A 15,452-nucleotide genomic window follows, 5' to 3' on the forward strand; every position below is an offset into this window, starting at 1 on the left:
CCGGCACGCCCACCAGGGGGCAATGCTCTGCCCATCTGGGGCATCACTCTGCCGCAATCAGAGCCACTCTAGCACCTGAGGCAGAGGCCACAGAGCCATCCTCAGCGCCCGGGCAAACTTTGCTCCAGTGGAGCCCTGGCTGTGGGAGGAGAAGAGAGAGAAAGGAAGGAGAGGGGGAGGGGTGGAGAAGCAGATGGGCGCTTCTCCTGTGTGCCCTGGCCGGGAATCGAATCCGGGACTCCTGCACGCCAGGCAGACGCTCTACCACTGAGCCAACCAGCCAGGGCCGATTTTTTTTCTTTAGTGAACTCAGTGAAAGACTTGAATAAATCCTCCCCTCTTGTTGTCTCTTTCATAGGCAAAACCGCAAGACTTTCCTCACGTAGTGTGTCACCGACAGCATACCTTGCAATCACGCTGAATTGGGATAAATGACTTATGTCTGTTGACTCATCCAAAGCAAGAGAAAAAAATGGTGCTGCATTTATGTCCTTCACTTGTGTTTCCTCAATTTAATTTGCCATCATGATGGTACGATCGTGAACAGTTCTCGCCAACAGAGACATGTCTTTTATTTGTTTGATTATCTTGTCTTTATCCGAAAAGTCTTCAAAAAGTTTACTGGCAACATCAAGCATAAATGTTTTGGCACATTCCCCATCTGTGAATGGCTTTCTGTTTCTCACAATTGCTAAAGCACCAGCAAAGCTAGCTGAATTCCATTCACCTTGTTGGGTCCAAACACGGAGTTGCTGCTGACTAGCTTGCACTCTGCACAGTAGCTCTTGACATGCTTTCTACCAGCTGTCTTCCGCTGGATATTTCGATGCAAATGTAGTATGGCGTGTGTCGAAGTGCCGCTTTATATTTGACCGTTTCATCGATGCAATTTTATCATTGCATATTAGACACACTGCAGAACCTGCTCTCTTCACAAAGGCCAATTCCTCTGTCCATTCCTGCTGAAAAGTACGATACTCCTCATCTTTTTTTCTTTTAGCCACCTTCTTCGTCAAAAGAGTTTCTGCAATTAGCTAGCTGACTACTTGATTAAAAGGAGGGAAGTTTACTTCCTGACCTCACAGCGACTCGTGTATGTTATGCATTATCCAACAAAAATTTGGTGTTGTCCCGGAGGACAGATGTGATTGGCTCCAGCCACCCGCAGCCATGAACATGAGCGGTAGGAAATGAATGGGTTGTAATACATGAGAATGTTTTATATTTTTAACGTTATTATTATTTTTATTAAAGATTTGTCTGCGAGCCACATGCAGCCATCAAAGGAGCCACATCTGGCTCGCGAGCCATAAGTTCCTGAACCCTGGCCTAGGGCATTTGAAATTTTGTGAGACTTGGTGGGCTGATGATTTCATCAAAAAGACGGTTAGTTCAGAACAGAGTGAAAATATGAAGGACCGTTGCTGGTGGCAAAGCGAGACAGCTGACAGTTGTACCAGGTTTGTCTTCTGAGCAAGCCTTTGTGATTGATGGCATCGGCTCCTGGCCACCACAAGGACACCAAAGGAAGGCTCTGAGGAAGAGTGCTCAAAGTATCTTTGTGGGGCCAGTGTAGCTGCCACTATTGGAAACTGAGCATTTTTGGTGTTCTTGGAATTCTATTTCCAACCACTACTTTGTGGTCGTGACTGAAGGGATAGAAAGAGGTTGGAAGTCTTCTAGAGCAAATTCTTTCTTCTGTTCATAATCACAGAGCCAAGATTAAAATAACAAGAATGTACTTTGCCTGGGGCATAATTCTGCCTGCATCTGTCCTGTCCATCACTTTATTTTGCTTAATTCTTGTTGTTAATCTGCTCTAGGGAGGAAAATTGGATAATCTATAAACAGGTTCCAGAAAAGCTTGGGAAAATGCATGGGTTCAGAGAAGGATCTTTAAGAAGGAGCCATAATCTCTGAGAACAATGTCCTATAAATGTCCCAAAGTGCAAGAACTAAAATGTTAAATGAATCATTGTTCTTACCCAGTAAATAATTTCTTAAAGTTGCAATCCTGGTTCTCCCTAAATGACAAATGGTCTATTCAGGCCCCAGAGATGAAGCCATGAAGCTAGTACTTAGAGTGGTTGTGCCTCTTTATACCTGACTCAAGCAAACAGTTTAAATCCAAAAGTAAGTTCCTCCTTCATTTACTTGCCAAGACCTGAGTTCAGGCCCTCGGGGTGCAGAGGTTTTCCTTTGTGGGAGAGAATGACATCATCAATACCTCAAAGACAGTAGGGTATGCAGGGAATGTGACTCCCCAACACTGGTGATATCATCAACTGCCCAGGGAGAAACCTGAAATCCCCAAGACTTGAAGTAGTGAAGGTTAAAAAAGGTGTTTTTGTCATTGTTGTTTCAAGCTTATCATTAGAATCTGATGTTTCCCAGTCTGTGAGGTGTTAAGAACAGGTAGAAGAGGGTACCTCTTCCAGTAAGGAGCTCAGGAACTACACAGACAGGGGTTAAATCCAGATAGAGCTACTCAACTCGGTTGTATCTTAGGGAAGAGTACAGACTCAGTCATCTCAGGCTCTCTCCTGGCTCTGAGATGAGCATATTCTTTCGGGGACTTGCTAATGTTGCAAGTCTGCATTTGAAATCAATTCTAGGCGTTCACATAATCCCCCCAGTCTCCTCCAAACTTTCTTTGATGTTCAACAACTAAGGACAAGCATCTTTGATTATAAAACCATTTCTTTGGCTGGAAGAAAATTCTTTGCAATGCGTAAATAGCAGGAGAAAGAAAAAATTTTTCTGAAGTGCAAACTAGCTGGAAACCCCCTGGGGAAAGAATCCGATTCCCGGCCTTTGAGGAGCGGGCCTGCCCATACAAGCTGCCTCCGTGTGGGCCTCTGAGAAGTCGAGAAGACGCTCTGGTGTCTACCTCAGGGCCCTCAGCAACAAACAGCCCTTCACTTCTTTTTTTTGCCAGCAGCTTTTCAGCTCTGGGACACACAATGCAGAGAGTCACGGTTTAATAACAAAGCACAGTTCCTAATCAGATAGCCCTATTTCCACTCCTCCCAGACACCTCCAGATGCTCACACACTGGGGCTCTAGCTCCCAGCCCCACATATCTACCAGCTGTCTTACTTCCAGTATTCAGCTTATCTCTAAAAGCAACCTCGCAAAGTATTTTAAAGTCCGATGCATCACCCCTCTTCTACTCCTGTGGCCCTTTGCTAAGATTCAGACTCACTTAGATGGAGGTGACTGAAGGCAGCGTGGTCTGGCCATTGGGACAGCCTTGAAGGATTCTGAATAAGGGCCCTCGATTCACTACAGACACTTTAGTTTAAAACATGAAAGTCCAGAGAAAAACGCCTTCTGTGTGTTAACCGAATGTAAAGACAGTTCAGGGCCAGAGGAACAGGAGGAGCACTACCGAGTCCAGTGCTTAGTCTGCCACAACCTGCTGTGTGACTTTGGTCAGATTCTTTTGTACCAACTACCAAACAAATTTCATGTCAGGGAAAAGAAATAAATAAGCAAGTTACACATCCCATATCCCTTTAGTATACTAAGTCTATTTCCAGAATAAGCATAAACTCTAAATGTGTAGAGCTGTTGGGATGGTGAACACACAATACATTAATTATACAGATGTGCCTGACCAGGCGGTGGTACAGTGGACTGGGATGAGCGTCGGACTGGGATGCAGAGGACCCGGGTTCAAGACCCCCAAGGTTGCCAGCTTGAGCGCAGGCTCATCTGGTTTGAGCAAAAGCTCACCAGCTTGGACCCAAGGTCGCTGGCTCCAGCAAGGGGTTACTTGGTCTGCTGAAGGCCCGCGGTCAAGGCACATATGAGAAAGCAATCAATGAACAACTAAGGTGTTGCAACACGCAATGAAAAACTAATGATTGATGCTTCTCATCTCTCTCCGTTCCTGTCTGTCTGTCCCTGTCTATCCCTCTCTCTGACTCACTCCTTCTCTCTGTAAAAAAAAAAATAAATAATTATACAGATGATGTATTCTACAACTGTATACCTGAAACCTATAGTTTTATTGACCAGTGTCACCTCCATAAAGTCAATAAAAACGTAAAATAATAAAACACCAAAATTAAAATATTTAAATAAAGAAAGGATCTTAAAGATTCTGTAGTTACCCCACAACTCTACCCCAACAGATGAAAGGTTAAGTGACTTGCTTTTATTTTTAAAATGAACATAAATCACCTGTGGACTTTTCATATCCAAAGGGGACAACCAAATCCACGTAATCTCTAAGGCTGATAAAAATATACACCATATACCATACAGCTTACTAATTTTAGAGCAAGTAATAACCTGTTGTTGGCACAGCGGATAATGCACATCCTCTTGAGTCGGTCCTTCAGATCCCTGATATTTACTAAAAGCAACAAACTTCAGAGAATGGGAATAATAGATACTAGTGACTAACCTCAATAATTTTTAAAAACCTTGGTATTAAAAACAAATTTTGCTAAATTAAGATGATAGTCATATAATCTTTATATTCTACATGGTCTTAGTATTTACTTCTTCCCTATGCAGAAGAATTAAAGGCAAGTATGTGAGATTATCAATTCAAACAGAATTTCCAATATGTTAAATTGTATTTATAGCTCAACCTTCTTTTTTAATTTTAATACAATTTAACAGGAACTTCTCACACATTATAGAAATTCAGTTTGCAATTTGAAAAGAAAGTCATGGTGTTTAGTTTCTTATACTTCTAAAAAACATGCTACAGATGAGTACTACACATACAGAAATATTTATACAGGCAATATTATAACCAATATTTAACTGATAGAGAAAATTAGAAAGTATGACTGGGTTTAGTTGTCCTGTAGCTTTAAGTTGCCTGGGTTAAAATTTTATATTTTTTGTACTTTCTTCAATTACAGGGAACTAACTCCTTGAGACAGAATTACCAGTTATTTGAATGAGTCCTGAGAAAATGAAACTCAGCATTCTAATGTGTCTATGCCTGCGCCCTCATTTGGCACCCATCACAGACTGACTGCCTTCTGCTGTTTAAGCTGACCCTCCTCAGTTGGGCTAGGCTCGGATGCTGTTCTCGGTGTTCCTACAGGACCTGCCACAGCATCTGGTCCCCAGTAGGAGACCCACATCATAAGACATCAAGAGAACCCAGTGCGGCTCCCGCAGTCAGGAAGATTCCTAGCCTGCGCTTCATAAAGAGCCTCTACTGCTGTGCAGAGATTCTGCGGCAGAGTAAATGTCGTATGTACCCCATAATGTAACACTAAGTTGCAGCGAGGCATTTGTTATTTGTTGACCTGTTGTGAAGTATGCCTTCTAATTGACTAGGGACCAAAGAGGAAAGAGACCCTATGGCAGTCTATAGTATCTTCTTTATAGAATGTTCAGGGGGAAAATCTCTGCCAACATCTGCTTTCTAATCTCCCTGCCATGATCCAAAACAATTTAAATAAATAAACAGGGTTTACTGAACATCGTGGCCAGTAAGATACGGCAGGAGATTGACAGTTCTTTGACTGGCAGACCACTAACACCTCTGAGTCTGTTTCTTCCTCTGTAAAATGAAATGACTAAATTAGGTGTTCCTTCTAGCTTGAAATTTGATGATTATATTTTACAAATGGAAGAGCCTATCCCTCTTCCCCTCTCTCCCAAAAGTATTTGACCTTCAGTATGAAAACTAAATAGGACTTAATTCCAGTACACAACCAATAAAGTCTTTCACAAAGTTTTGTGTGTTTTTTTTCAGAGAGAGAGAGGGATAGACAGGGACAGACAGACAGGAACGGAGAGAGAGGAGAAGCATCAATCATCAGTTTTTCATTGCCACACCTTAGTTGTTCATTGCTTTCTCATATGTGCCTAGACCAGGGGCCTTCAGCAGACCGAGTAACCCCTTGCTGGAGCCAGCAACCTTGGGTTCAAGCTGGTGGGCTTTTTGCTCAAACCAGATGAGCCCACGCTCAATCTGGCGACCTCGGGATCTCAAACCTGGGTCCTCAGCATCCAGTCCAATGCTCTATCCACTATGCCACCGCCTGGTCAGGCCACAAAGTTTTTTTAAAAAATACTTGACCACAAGAAAATAAATAAATAAATAAATAAATAAAAAATACTTGACCACAAGAATTTTAAAGTCTGATAACCAATATACTGCTACATAAAAGATATAAAAATGAAAAAAAAACAAAACATGAAACCTGAATCACATAAAAGATTTTTTTACAGTGGATAATACACAAGATTGTTAGGGGGGAGAGTAATGGGAATCTGTAATCATTTTTTAGGAAACTGCAAGATTAGTAGGAGTAAGATTTAAGGCCTTCAGTCTTATCCTAAGTTTCTACAAAATAACAATAGCAACAGTATTTCTCAATTGTTATATATTCATATATGAACAATAGTACACCTTTGGTATATTATAGCATGGATGAAATTATTAGGTACATAACTGAATGCTGTTAAAGTTACAGTTGTATTGTGATTGATTTCTATCATAAGGGAAGTATTCTAGATTAAAACAAACAGACAGTGGTCTCAAAGGAACAATTACCACTGCTTTATATTCAGGGATCAGAATTTAATTTCCTATCTCCAGGAAAAATGTGAGCCTTTGTGTTCACAATTAAAAAAAAAAAACCTAAGAAATTATTTTGATGTTTCTGACTTTGCAAATTATACGCAAACTGTAATGTATAAAAAGTATCAAACCAAAACAAAATATATCCATGAACTCAGATAAGAGTATGTAAAGTAGCTTATCCATTCTTTAAATATAAACAAACCAGCTGTAAAGTAGCTTATCCATTCTTTAAATATAAACAAACCAGCAATCAACAATAAACCTTTAAAAAGAGATACAAAGTTTTCTATTATGGCATATAGAAACTTAAGAGCCTGCCCTGGCCGGTTGGCTCAGCGGTAGAGCGTCGGCCTGGCGTGCGGGGGACCCGGGTTCGATTCCCAGCCAGGGCACATAGGAGAAGCACCCATTTGCTTTTCCACCCCCACCCCCTCCTTCCTCTCTGTCTCTCTCTTCCCCTCCCGCAGCCAAGGCTCCACTGGAGCAAAGATGGCCCGGGCGCTGGGGATGGCTCCTTGGCCTCTGCCCCAGGCACTAGGGATGGCTCCTTGGCCTCTGCCCCAGGCGCTAGAATGGCTCTGGTCGCGGCAACGACCCGACCCGGAGGGGCAGAGCATCGCCCCCTGGTGGGCAGAGCGTCACCCCTGGTGGGCGTGCCGGGTGGATCCCAGTCGGGCGCATGTGGGAGTCTGTCTGACTGTCTCTCCCCGTTTCCAGCTTCAGAAATAAAAAAAAAAAAAAGAAACTTAAGAGCCCAAGGAAACCTACCTTAGGAAAAGCAATGGAGCTTAAAGAATAGAAACCACAGAGATTGAAAGTAACCAAAGTTAGTTTTATAGCTTCTGTTCTCCCAATTTACTAGCTAAATAGACACAGTCACAATTGTTCTATTTATATCAAAACATATTAGTGAAATAGTCTTTATTCGCATGAGTCTTTTAAGTGAAATCACCATAAGGTAAGTTGTAAGCATTTTTTAAATTGATGTACAGTTTCGCTTAACATTTGGAGAGCACTTTTTTTTTTACTACACATAAGCAGATCTTTGTCAGATACCAATTTTTACATCTAAGGTGATCTTAGTTCAGACTAACCTTCTTATAATTGCATCATAATATCTGTTTGACTTCAAGTAATGTACACAAATACCTTTTAAATTAAGTAAACTGACAGCAAATTTGAGAATTTGGTTTCATTTCTTGAAATAATTAGGATTATTCTAGGATAGCAGCTCTTAGTCTTATATCCTTAGATTCCTACACATGTCTCGAAGATTCTCAACTCACTGAGACTTTATGCAAAATTGTATGTTAAGTACATATGGCCAATAACTTTCATCACAGTCTAAGAGGGCCTGTGACACAAAAAGAAGATTGAAAAGCACTGTTTTAGGATATCTCAAAACAAGAACTGGGAATCACAAGCTTAAGGATTGAGAAGATGGGGTTCTTTGGATATACTATATGCCAATAATTTATTACTGATTTAAAGTCAGTACCCCAATAAATCTCTCTTGGAAAATCAAAATTTCCTAAAAAGCAAGGGTTGAGCTCTTAAACCAAATTAAATGTTGTTAGCCTGACTGGTGGTGGTACAGTAATAGAGTGTTGACCTGGGATGATGAAGTCCCAGATTCAAAATCCCGAGGTTGCTGGCTTGAACACAATCCAGCTTGAACGCGGGGTCGCCAGCTTGAGCCTAGGATCATCAACACGATCCCATAGTCACAGCTTGAGCCCAAAGGTCGCTGGCTTGAAGCCCAAGGTCGCTGGCTTGAGCCCAAGGTCACTGGCTTGAGCAAGGGGTCACTGGCTCAGCTGGAGCCCCTAGTAAAGGCAAGTATGAGAAGCAATCTATGAACTAAAGTGCTACAACTACAAGTTGATGCTTCTCATCTCTCTCCCTCCCTCCTACCCCCACCCCTGTCCCCTTTCCTCTCCCTCTTTTTTTTTTTTTAAGATTTTATTTATTCATTATAGAGAGGGGAGGGGGGGGAGGAGCAGGAAGCATCAACTCCCATATGTGCCTTGACCAGGCAAGCCCAGGGTTTTGAACCGGCAACCTCAGCGTTTCCAGGTTGACGCTTTATCCACTGCGCCACCACAGGTCAGGCCTCCTCTCCCTCTTGCTAGAAGAAAAAAATATGTAAAAATACTGTATAAAGAACACCTCAAACATATTGTTTATAATTTGGAAATAACAATCAAGGAGACACTGTCAGTAGGACAGAGCAGTTAATGAATTGAGCATGCTATATCAAACCCAAGGCTCAAAATAACTCACCTCATAGTGCACTTCAAGTATGATGAGATAAATAAGGCTGTTCCATCCTCAAGTTATCTCTCAGCTATCAGTTAGCACCATCACGTTCCTTATATTCATTCAGTAAATGTTCATTGAGTACCTACTGTGTCTAAGTCACTAAGTATACACCAAGGCACTATTCCCCAGAATATAGCTCTGTACTAGAGACAAAAATCCCTGCTTTCACAGAACTCATAATCTACACGGGGAGTCGGACAACTACGGAAGTAACACACTACAGTACGTCCCGTGGCGATGGGGTTATAAAGGAAACTAAAGCAGGGGAGGAGACACGACTGGGGAGGGCAGATAGGAAGAGTCCTTCGGAATAGGATGGTCTAGACAAGCCTCACAGAGAAGGTACATTTGACACTTGGGGTGACATCTGAAAGACTAAGAGGAGACAGTAACTGGGGTGTAAGTGGGACCAGCAAGCAGAAAGGCCCTGCAGTAGAAGTTGCCTGGTTTAATTGGAGGACAGCTGAAGGACAACAAGGCGGTCAGAGTGGCTGGGGGGGGAGAAGAGGGGAGGAGAGGGGGGGGAGGGGAGGGGAGGGGGGGAAGGGGAGGGGAGGGGAGGGGAAAGGTGAGGGTGCAGGCCGTCTGGAGAGCTCTACCATTCACTATAAAGGCTGACTTTTACTCTAATTACAATTCTCAAAAGAACAATGAATGCAGGCCAGGGCACTGGCTCACAGGGCTTTTTGAGACCCGGAGTTGGCAAAGCGCTTCCCCAATAGTTTTCTGACTGAATTTTCACACTGAGCCGTGTAGGTCCAAACAGAGGAGATCTCGGGCACTGACAATCTTTTAGCTTTTCAGGTTTCTCACTTGGTAGAAGTGACCCCTGAGAAGGCCACAGCCTTGGATATTCTAAAAATTGGATTACTCATCTCTTGCCTACAAAGAGCCCGGGACCATCTCTGTGTAGCTTTGTTCTTGGACAATGTACTTGTTTTCTCTTCCCCACTATGTTTTCTTTTCTGTAAAATAAAGTAAATATCACCTGTTCTTACCTGGCTTGCACATATTAGTGAATCATTTTAAGCTTCTTGGAAGAAAACATAAATTCAATGGAACATTGTTATCACATTCTTCTCTAATAATACCCTGTTAATGATTCTGGTTCCTGACAGTACATTTATAATACTATATTCATCATTTACAACAGGGGTCCCCAAACTTTTTACACAGGGGGCCAGTTCACTGTCCCTCAGACCGTTGGGGGGCCGCCACATACAGTGCTCCTCTCACTGACCACCAGTGAAAGAGGTGCCCCTTTCCGGAAGTGCAGCGGGAGCTGTATAAATGGTTTCAGGGGGCCACATGCGGCCCGCGGGCCGTAGTTTGGGAACGCCTGATTTACAATATCTTTTTCCTTTACTCTACTTAGCACTTTGAAAAAAATAAAAGAGAAAAGCAAAAAAAAAAAAAAGTTCCAAGAAAACACTTTTCATTGAATAACATATAAAGGCAAAACCTATTGAAAACAAATCAAACTAACCACAAGCCCAGGAATATCCTTAATACTGCATAAAAAATAAACTATGGCTAATTTTTAGATAAAGAGTTACCCCCACCCACACACACACATTTACTACAAAAGCCATGGAAATTTATAGCCCCAGAATCAGCTAAGTGGACACTAACTAGACTGACAGGGACAATAACCAGGGAACTGCTCATTCATTACCTCCTACTGACCACAGAGATTTATGAATTTGAACTTCCAAAACTTTCACTGGAATCCACTTGAAGTATTAAACTATTATATATAGAAGTCCGTTTGATGGCTACTCATAAAAGAGATATCTTCTTAACTTAAAAACAATATTCTGCAGCTCCCTTCTGTCCTCTGGGTGCCAGGCCTCTAACAACAAAGCCACGTCAAGAAGGCTCAGAGCTGGCACTGCAGGAGGCAGGCACCCACGACTGTTTGTGCACACAGAGGAACTACATCTGATAATGCACTTCTGACTAGTTTCCAAAGTCAATTATAAATTAATTGGATTATCTGCACCTCCATTAACATAAATAACTGGCAGTTGACTGCACCCTGAATATTAATACGTCTTTTAAAGGCTGGCCTCAAAGCAAAATCACAAAATCTTTGAAATCTCTGCTTCCAAGGAACTCTTAACTTGCACAATGATGGTTCAATGGATGCTGTTTCAAAATCTATTATGTCATTCTTTATTAGAAATTGACCATAGGCCTGGTATATTGCTTCTCAAATATCTTTGCATATGAAACACAAATCAGAGAGTACAAGAAATGCAGAGGTTATCAGAAGTTAGTAGGATATTGTGTTTTCTGGACCAATCTCAGAGAATAATACCAATCATTGTCATTCCTTTCTACTATAGACAGGAGTTAGTCATTTACACAAAGCCTCTATGGCATTCCTAGATGTATGGAATTTCAGAGCTGGAAAAGCCTGCGCTCTGGGGTTCAAGTTCCAACTAGGCCCCGTACTAGTTACGGTCGTGACCTTGGCAGATATTCAGTTTGAGTCTCAGTTTCCCTAGCTGTAAAAACGTGAAAAATAAAAGTACTGTACTTCGCTCATGAAGTTGTTGTGAAGAGTCAGTGAGTTCATACCTGTAAAGTTCACAACATAAGTTTGTGGTTCACTATTCTATTTCAATCCCTCCACTTGACAGATACGAAATCTAAAGCCTAGGAAAGTGAAAACCACTTTGTCTCACATCACCCAACTGCGTAATGACAGAGTCAGAGCTCAGAGTCAGTCCCCTGAGTCACACTTTAGTCACTTTGTTACCTACCATTTTGCTACATAGCATTATCTCTCTGACTTTGTCCAAAACTTTATAATAAAGTTTTCTTTCCCTCCCCAAACTATTCAGTTCAGGACCTGACTACAAATAAAGTGAAAATGCAAAGATAGGATAACTAGATGTTGACTAATCGGTAAATTAAGGGGCAGGCAGAGACATCGCGCAAGGGGGAATTAGTCTAGTCTAGGAGGTGTTCACTGCCGCAGCTCCCACTGCAGGCCTGAAGCCTCAGGGCAGCGCTTTCTAATCTTGAGCATCACTTTATCCTGAAGTCTAAGAAAATCCAGGACAACCAGCTGAACAGGAAGAGTGTGATGGTTGAAGACCTGGTGACCTCTCTTGCACTACACTAAGATCCTCTGTTTCTTTTGCTTTGAGAAGAAAAGATTAACTTGGGGTTGTCCCCTCTAATAACATTTGTGATAAGGAACAAAAATCGAGAAAGAAAATAAGACATCACTTTTAGAAGTGGTGGCAACCCTACTACTAGCAATAATATAAACAAACATTGAAAACAAACCGGGAAATAGAACAATTACAATACATAAGCTCTAGCACATTTCCCATGAACAATGGTAGAAACCAAGAGAAGAATGTATTCAAATGGAAAATAAAAACAGTAATAAGTTATGATCACTGTTATTTAGTTTTCCTTATCCGTCACTTCCATACTTAGTAAATCTAGAAAGTTTCCTTGAAATGGATTTTTTGGTCTCCCATTCTCTCTCTCTCTCTCTCTCTCTTTTAATTGAGATATAAGTGACATATAACATTGTATTAGTTTTAGGTGTACAGCATAACTTGATATAGGTATATATTGTGAAATAATTATCATAATAAGTTCAGTTAACATCCATCACTACACAGAGTTAGAAGTACTTTTTGGCATGGATTTTTGATGGCTAGTTAGGAAAATACTGACCAGAATAGCAGTGGAAGGGAAGTTATCCCAAATATAAAAATTAAGTGGAAACAGACAAAAATGTAGAAGGAAATGAGAAGAAAGGCAGAGGCAGAGATTGTGGCAAACGCAGGACGAACCTAAGACACTGGCCAACGGCACAGGGGTGTGGAATGATACGGTAATGCAGAGAAGCATCTGGGGAAAGAAGAAAGGAAAACATTATGATTTGGTTAGGGCTAAGATGGGGAGTTTTGAAATGGAAGAATATAGCAAAAGCAACATTCCTTCCTCTACTTTTTCTTCTAGTACTATAAAAAGAATATTACAATTTAAATTTTTAAACATATCTCATAGCCCTGGCCGTGTTGCTCAATGGATAAAGCATCGGCCCAGGTGCACTGCGGTCACAGGTTCCACTCCTGGTCAGGGCACACACCAGAAGCAATCAATAAGCACACAACCAAGTGGAACGGTGAGTTGATGCTTCTCTCTCTCTTTCTCTCTCTCAAATCAATGGGAAAACTAAAAAGAAGCTAGAAGGTGGTCTAGTTTCATTTGTAAAATGTATTATTACTGTGGTAAAAAGAAACTAAGCACAAAAAGTGAGGTATAAGAATCAGGGCAAAAATTCACCAAGGCCTGGCCTTTAACATCCTCATTTGCACAGCTATCAGATGATATTGAAACAAGCAACATTATTTTAAAGACAATTCTATGGTCCATCTTATTATTAAACAAATTGGGGGCATACTGTCAAGGGATGTGTGTCTTTGATTGTCTAAGAAATATTAAAATTGTAATACAAGTGAAAATCTAGTTGATTTGTTCCTTATGAAACTACATACCTTGAATCCATTGAGCAAAATGTTAAGAGTTTCTGAAACTCCCAGAGAATTCCAGAAACCACAATAAGGTTATTATTTTTTAAAATCACTGTTTTCATGCCTTTACATTTCCCAATCCATAACACCGCCTCCCCCACCCCCCCAGTTTTACAAAGACCTGACTGCATCTTCAGAGACAATCTAGCTTAACAGGCAGCTGGAATAATTCATTCATAGATAGAGTTACATAGACTTATCCAAAATTCCTCAAGGCCAACAGACAAGAGCCCTCTAGATCTGTGGCACCAGAGTACACCTATCCACCAGGACAGCTAAAGTAGAGCAAAGCACACCTCTAGGAGATACAAACAGACCTTCGGTTAAATGAAAGGCTTGGTTAACCACAGCTGAGTAGACCTGAGTGCAGTGTGATCTGATAAGAAGTGAACAGCGTGGGTTCTAGAACTGTAAAACCGTGTGTCCCCAACATACGAGAGTTCTTTGAAAGAGTTAATCAAACAATGAATAAAGAAAAACTGAAGCTTATCATTCAAAAGGTTGTTTTTGCTGTTCAAAAATAATTCTCTCCTAAGAGACTATTAAGAAAATTGAGTAACCATTGTAGGTTAAAAACTGATTCGTAGACAATAAACCAGGAGCAATACTGAAAGTCTCCAGACTAAACTAGGCCAGTTGACAAATTTATTGTGGACCTAGAAGAAGCTTATGTGGACATAAAAAGGTAAAGAAAGACTGAAAATTGCAATCATGCAAACTGTGAATCTAGCACAAAGCCTGCAAGGCCTTGCTAAGTAACAGACACAGTGAAATTCCTCTTCACAAAATAGCCAGTACTTAAAGTATACTAATAGGCTCAACATTAACAGCTAAAAAAATTTAACAAATTTTACCAGAGTGAGGAAAAGGGCAAAATGAGAGAAGATATAATGATTGACAAAATCATGACTGGCAAAGAGAATGCCAGATAGTGTCTCTGATACACCTTCTCCTTTATGAACACACAGAAACTTGATGTAGAGCTTTATGAGAGAAGACAAAAAATTTAAGATAAAAAGGACACGAGTTTATGCAGTATATAACTAACCTGCTGGACATGCCGCTGCCGTGGGACGTTAAGAAGGCACAAAGCTTAGAACGGCTCCCAAAGACCTGAGACCAAAGTATGGTTCTAGAGTAAAATAGCTTAGAGTGAAAAATGAAAATGGAGCACATTCCTCATGATTCAGGGTGTTAACAAGGGAAAGCCAGGAAGGAAGTTTCCTTTGCAATTGTTGTATTCAAAATGATTTATGTTTCAGTTTTTAAATGTTCCTAATTCCATCCATCCTAGGGTTCAAATGAAATGATTCAACCCTTATCCAAAAGTTCTTCAGTTTTTTCCAGATACAGTCTCTTTCCCTGTTTATTTTTCTAAATAGCGAGGCCTTCCATTTCAACCACTTCTTCTTCCCCTTCACTATCCCAGCTTCAAAATATTGCCTAAAAAGTAATCACGAAAAACCACTAAATCATATATATAGAAACCCACGTTTGGAAAGGAGAATTCTATAATTTGTTAAATTTTCTTCTCTTCTTTTTCAAAGTGGACCAGAATATAAACTCATACAATACTTGGGTTTTGTTCATATCCTAAAATAAAAATCTGAGCTTGGATGCTGAGATAAATCATATTTAACAACATTTTAACCTATGCCCAAGAGCTACAGCAAGAAGAGCCCTTTCATAGCATAAAATGTGATCAATAAAGAACAGGACTTTGTGGACTAAGACACTGAAAGGCCACAGTGGAAAGGTACACAGCCCTGTCGGCTCTCTCTTCACCATGAGGAAAGAGCAAATTCACCTGTGAAATGCTCTGACCCCAGTCAGTTCATAAATTCAACACAGAATCGGTTATGAATGAGTTATAGGCAAAATCACCACCTGGTCTGAAACTGTGTCTGAAAAACTCAGTGGGTCAATAAAAACCAGGTTAAATTTGAAAATTTTGAAAATAATATAATTATGTGCAGATAGGACCAAAGTGATCAAGGAGG

The 15,452-nt window shown here is 40.9% G+C and overlaps 1 protein-coding gene across 1 annotated transcript in view; it reads right to left on the reverse strand.

The window, feature by feature from the left end:
* RNF43 (ring finger protein 43) overlaps nt 1-15,452 on the reverse strand; it is a 72,460-nt gene that overhangs the window by 54,192 nt on the left and 2,816 nt on the right. The window lies entirely within an intron of this gene.

This window comes from Saccopteryx leptura, chromosome 2, assembly GCF_036850995.1.
Source record: "Saccopteryx leptura isolate mSacLep1 chromosome 2, mSacLep1_pri_phased_curated, whole genome shotgun sequence".
NCBI classification, from domain to species: domain Eukaryota; kingdom Metazoa; phylum Chordata; class Mammalia; order Chiroptera; family Emballonuridae; genus Saccopteryx; species Saccopteryx leptura.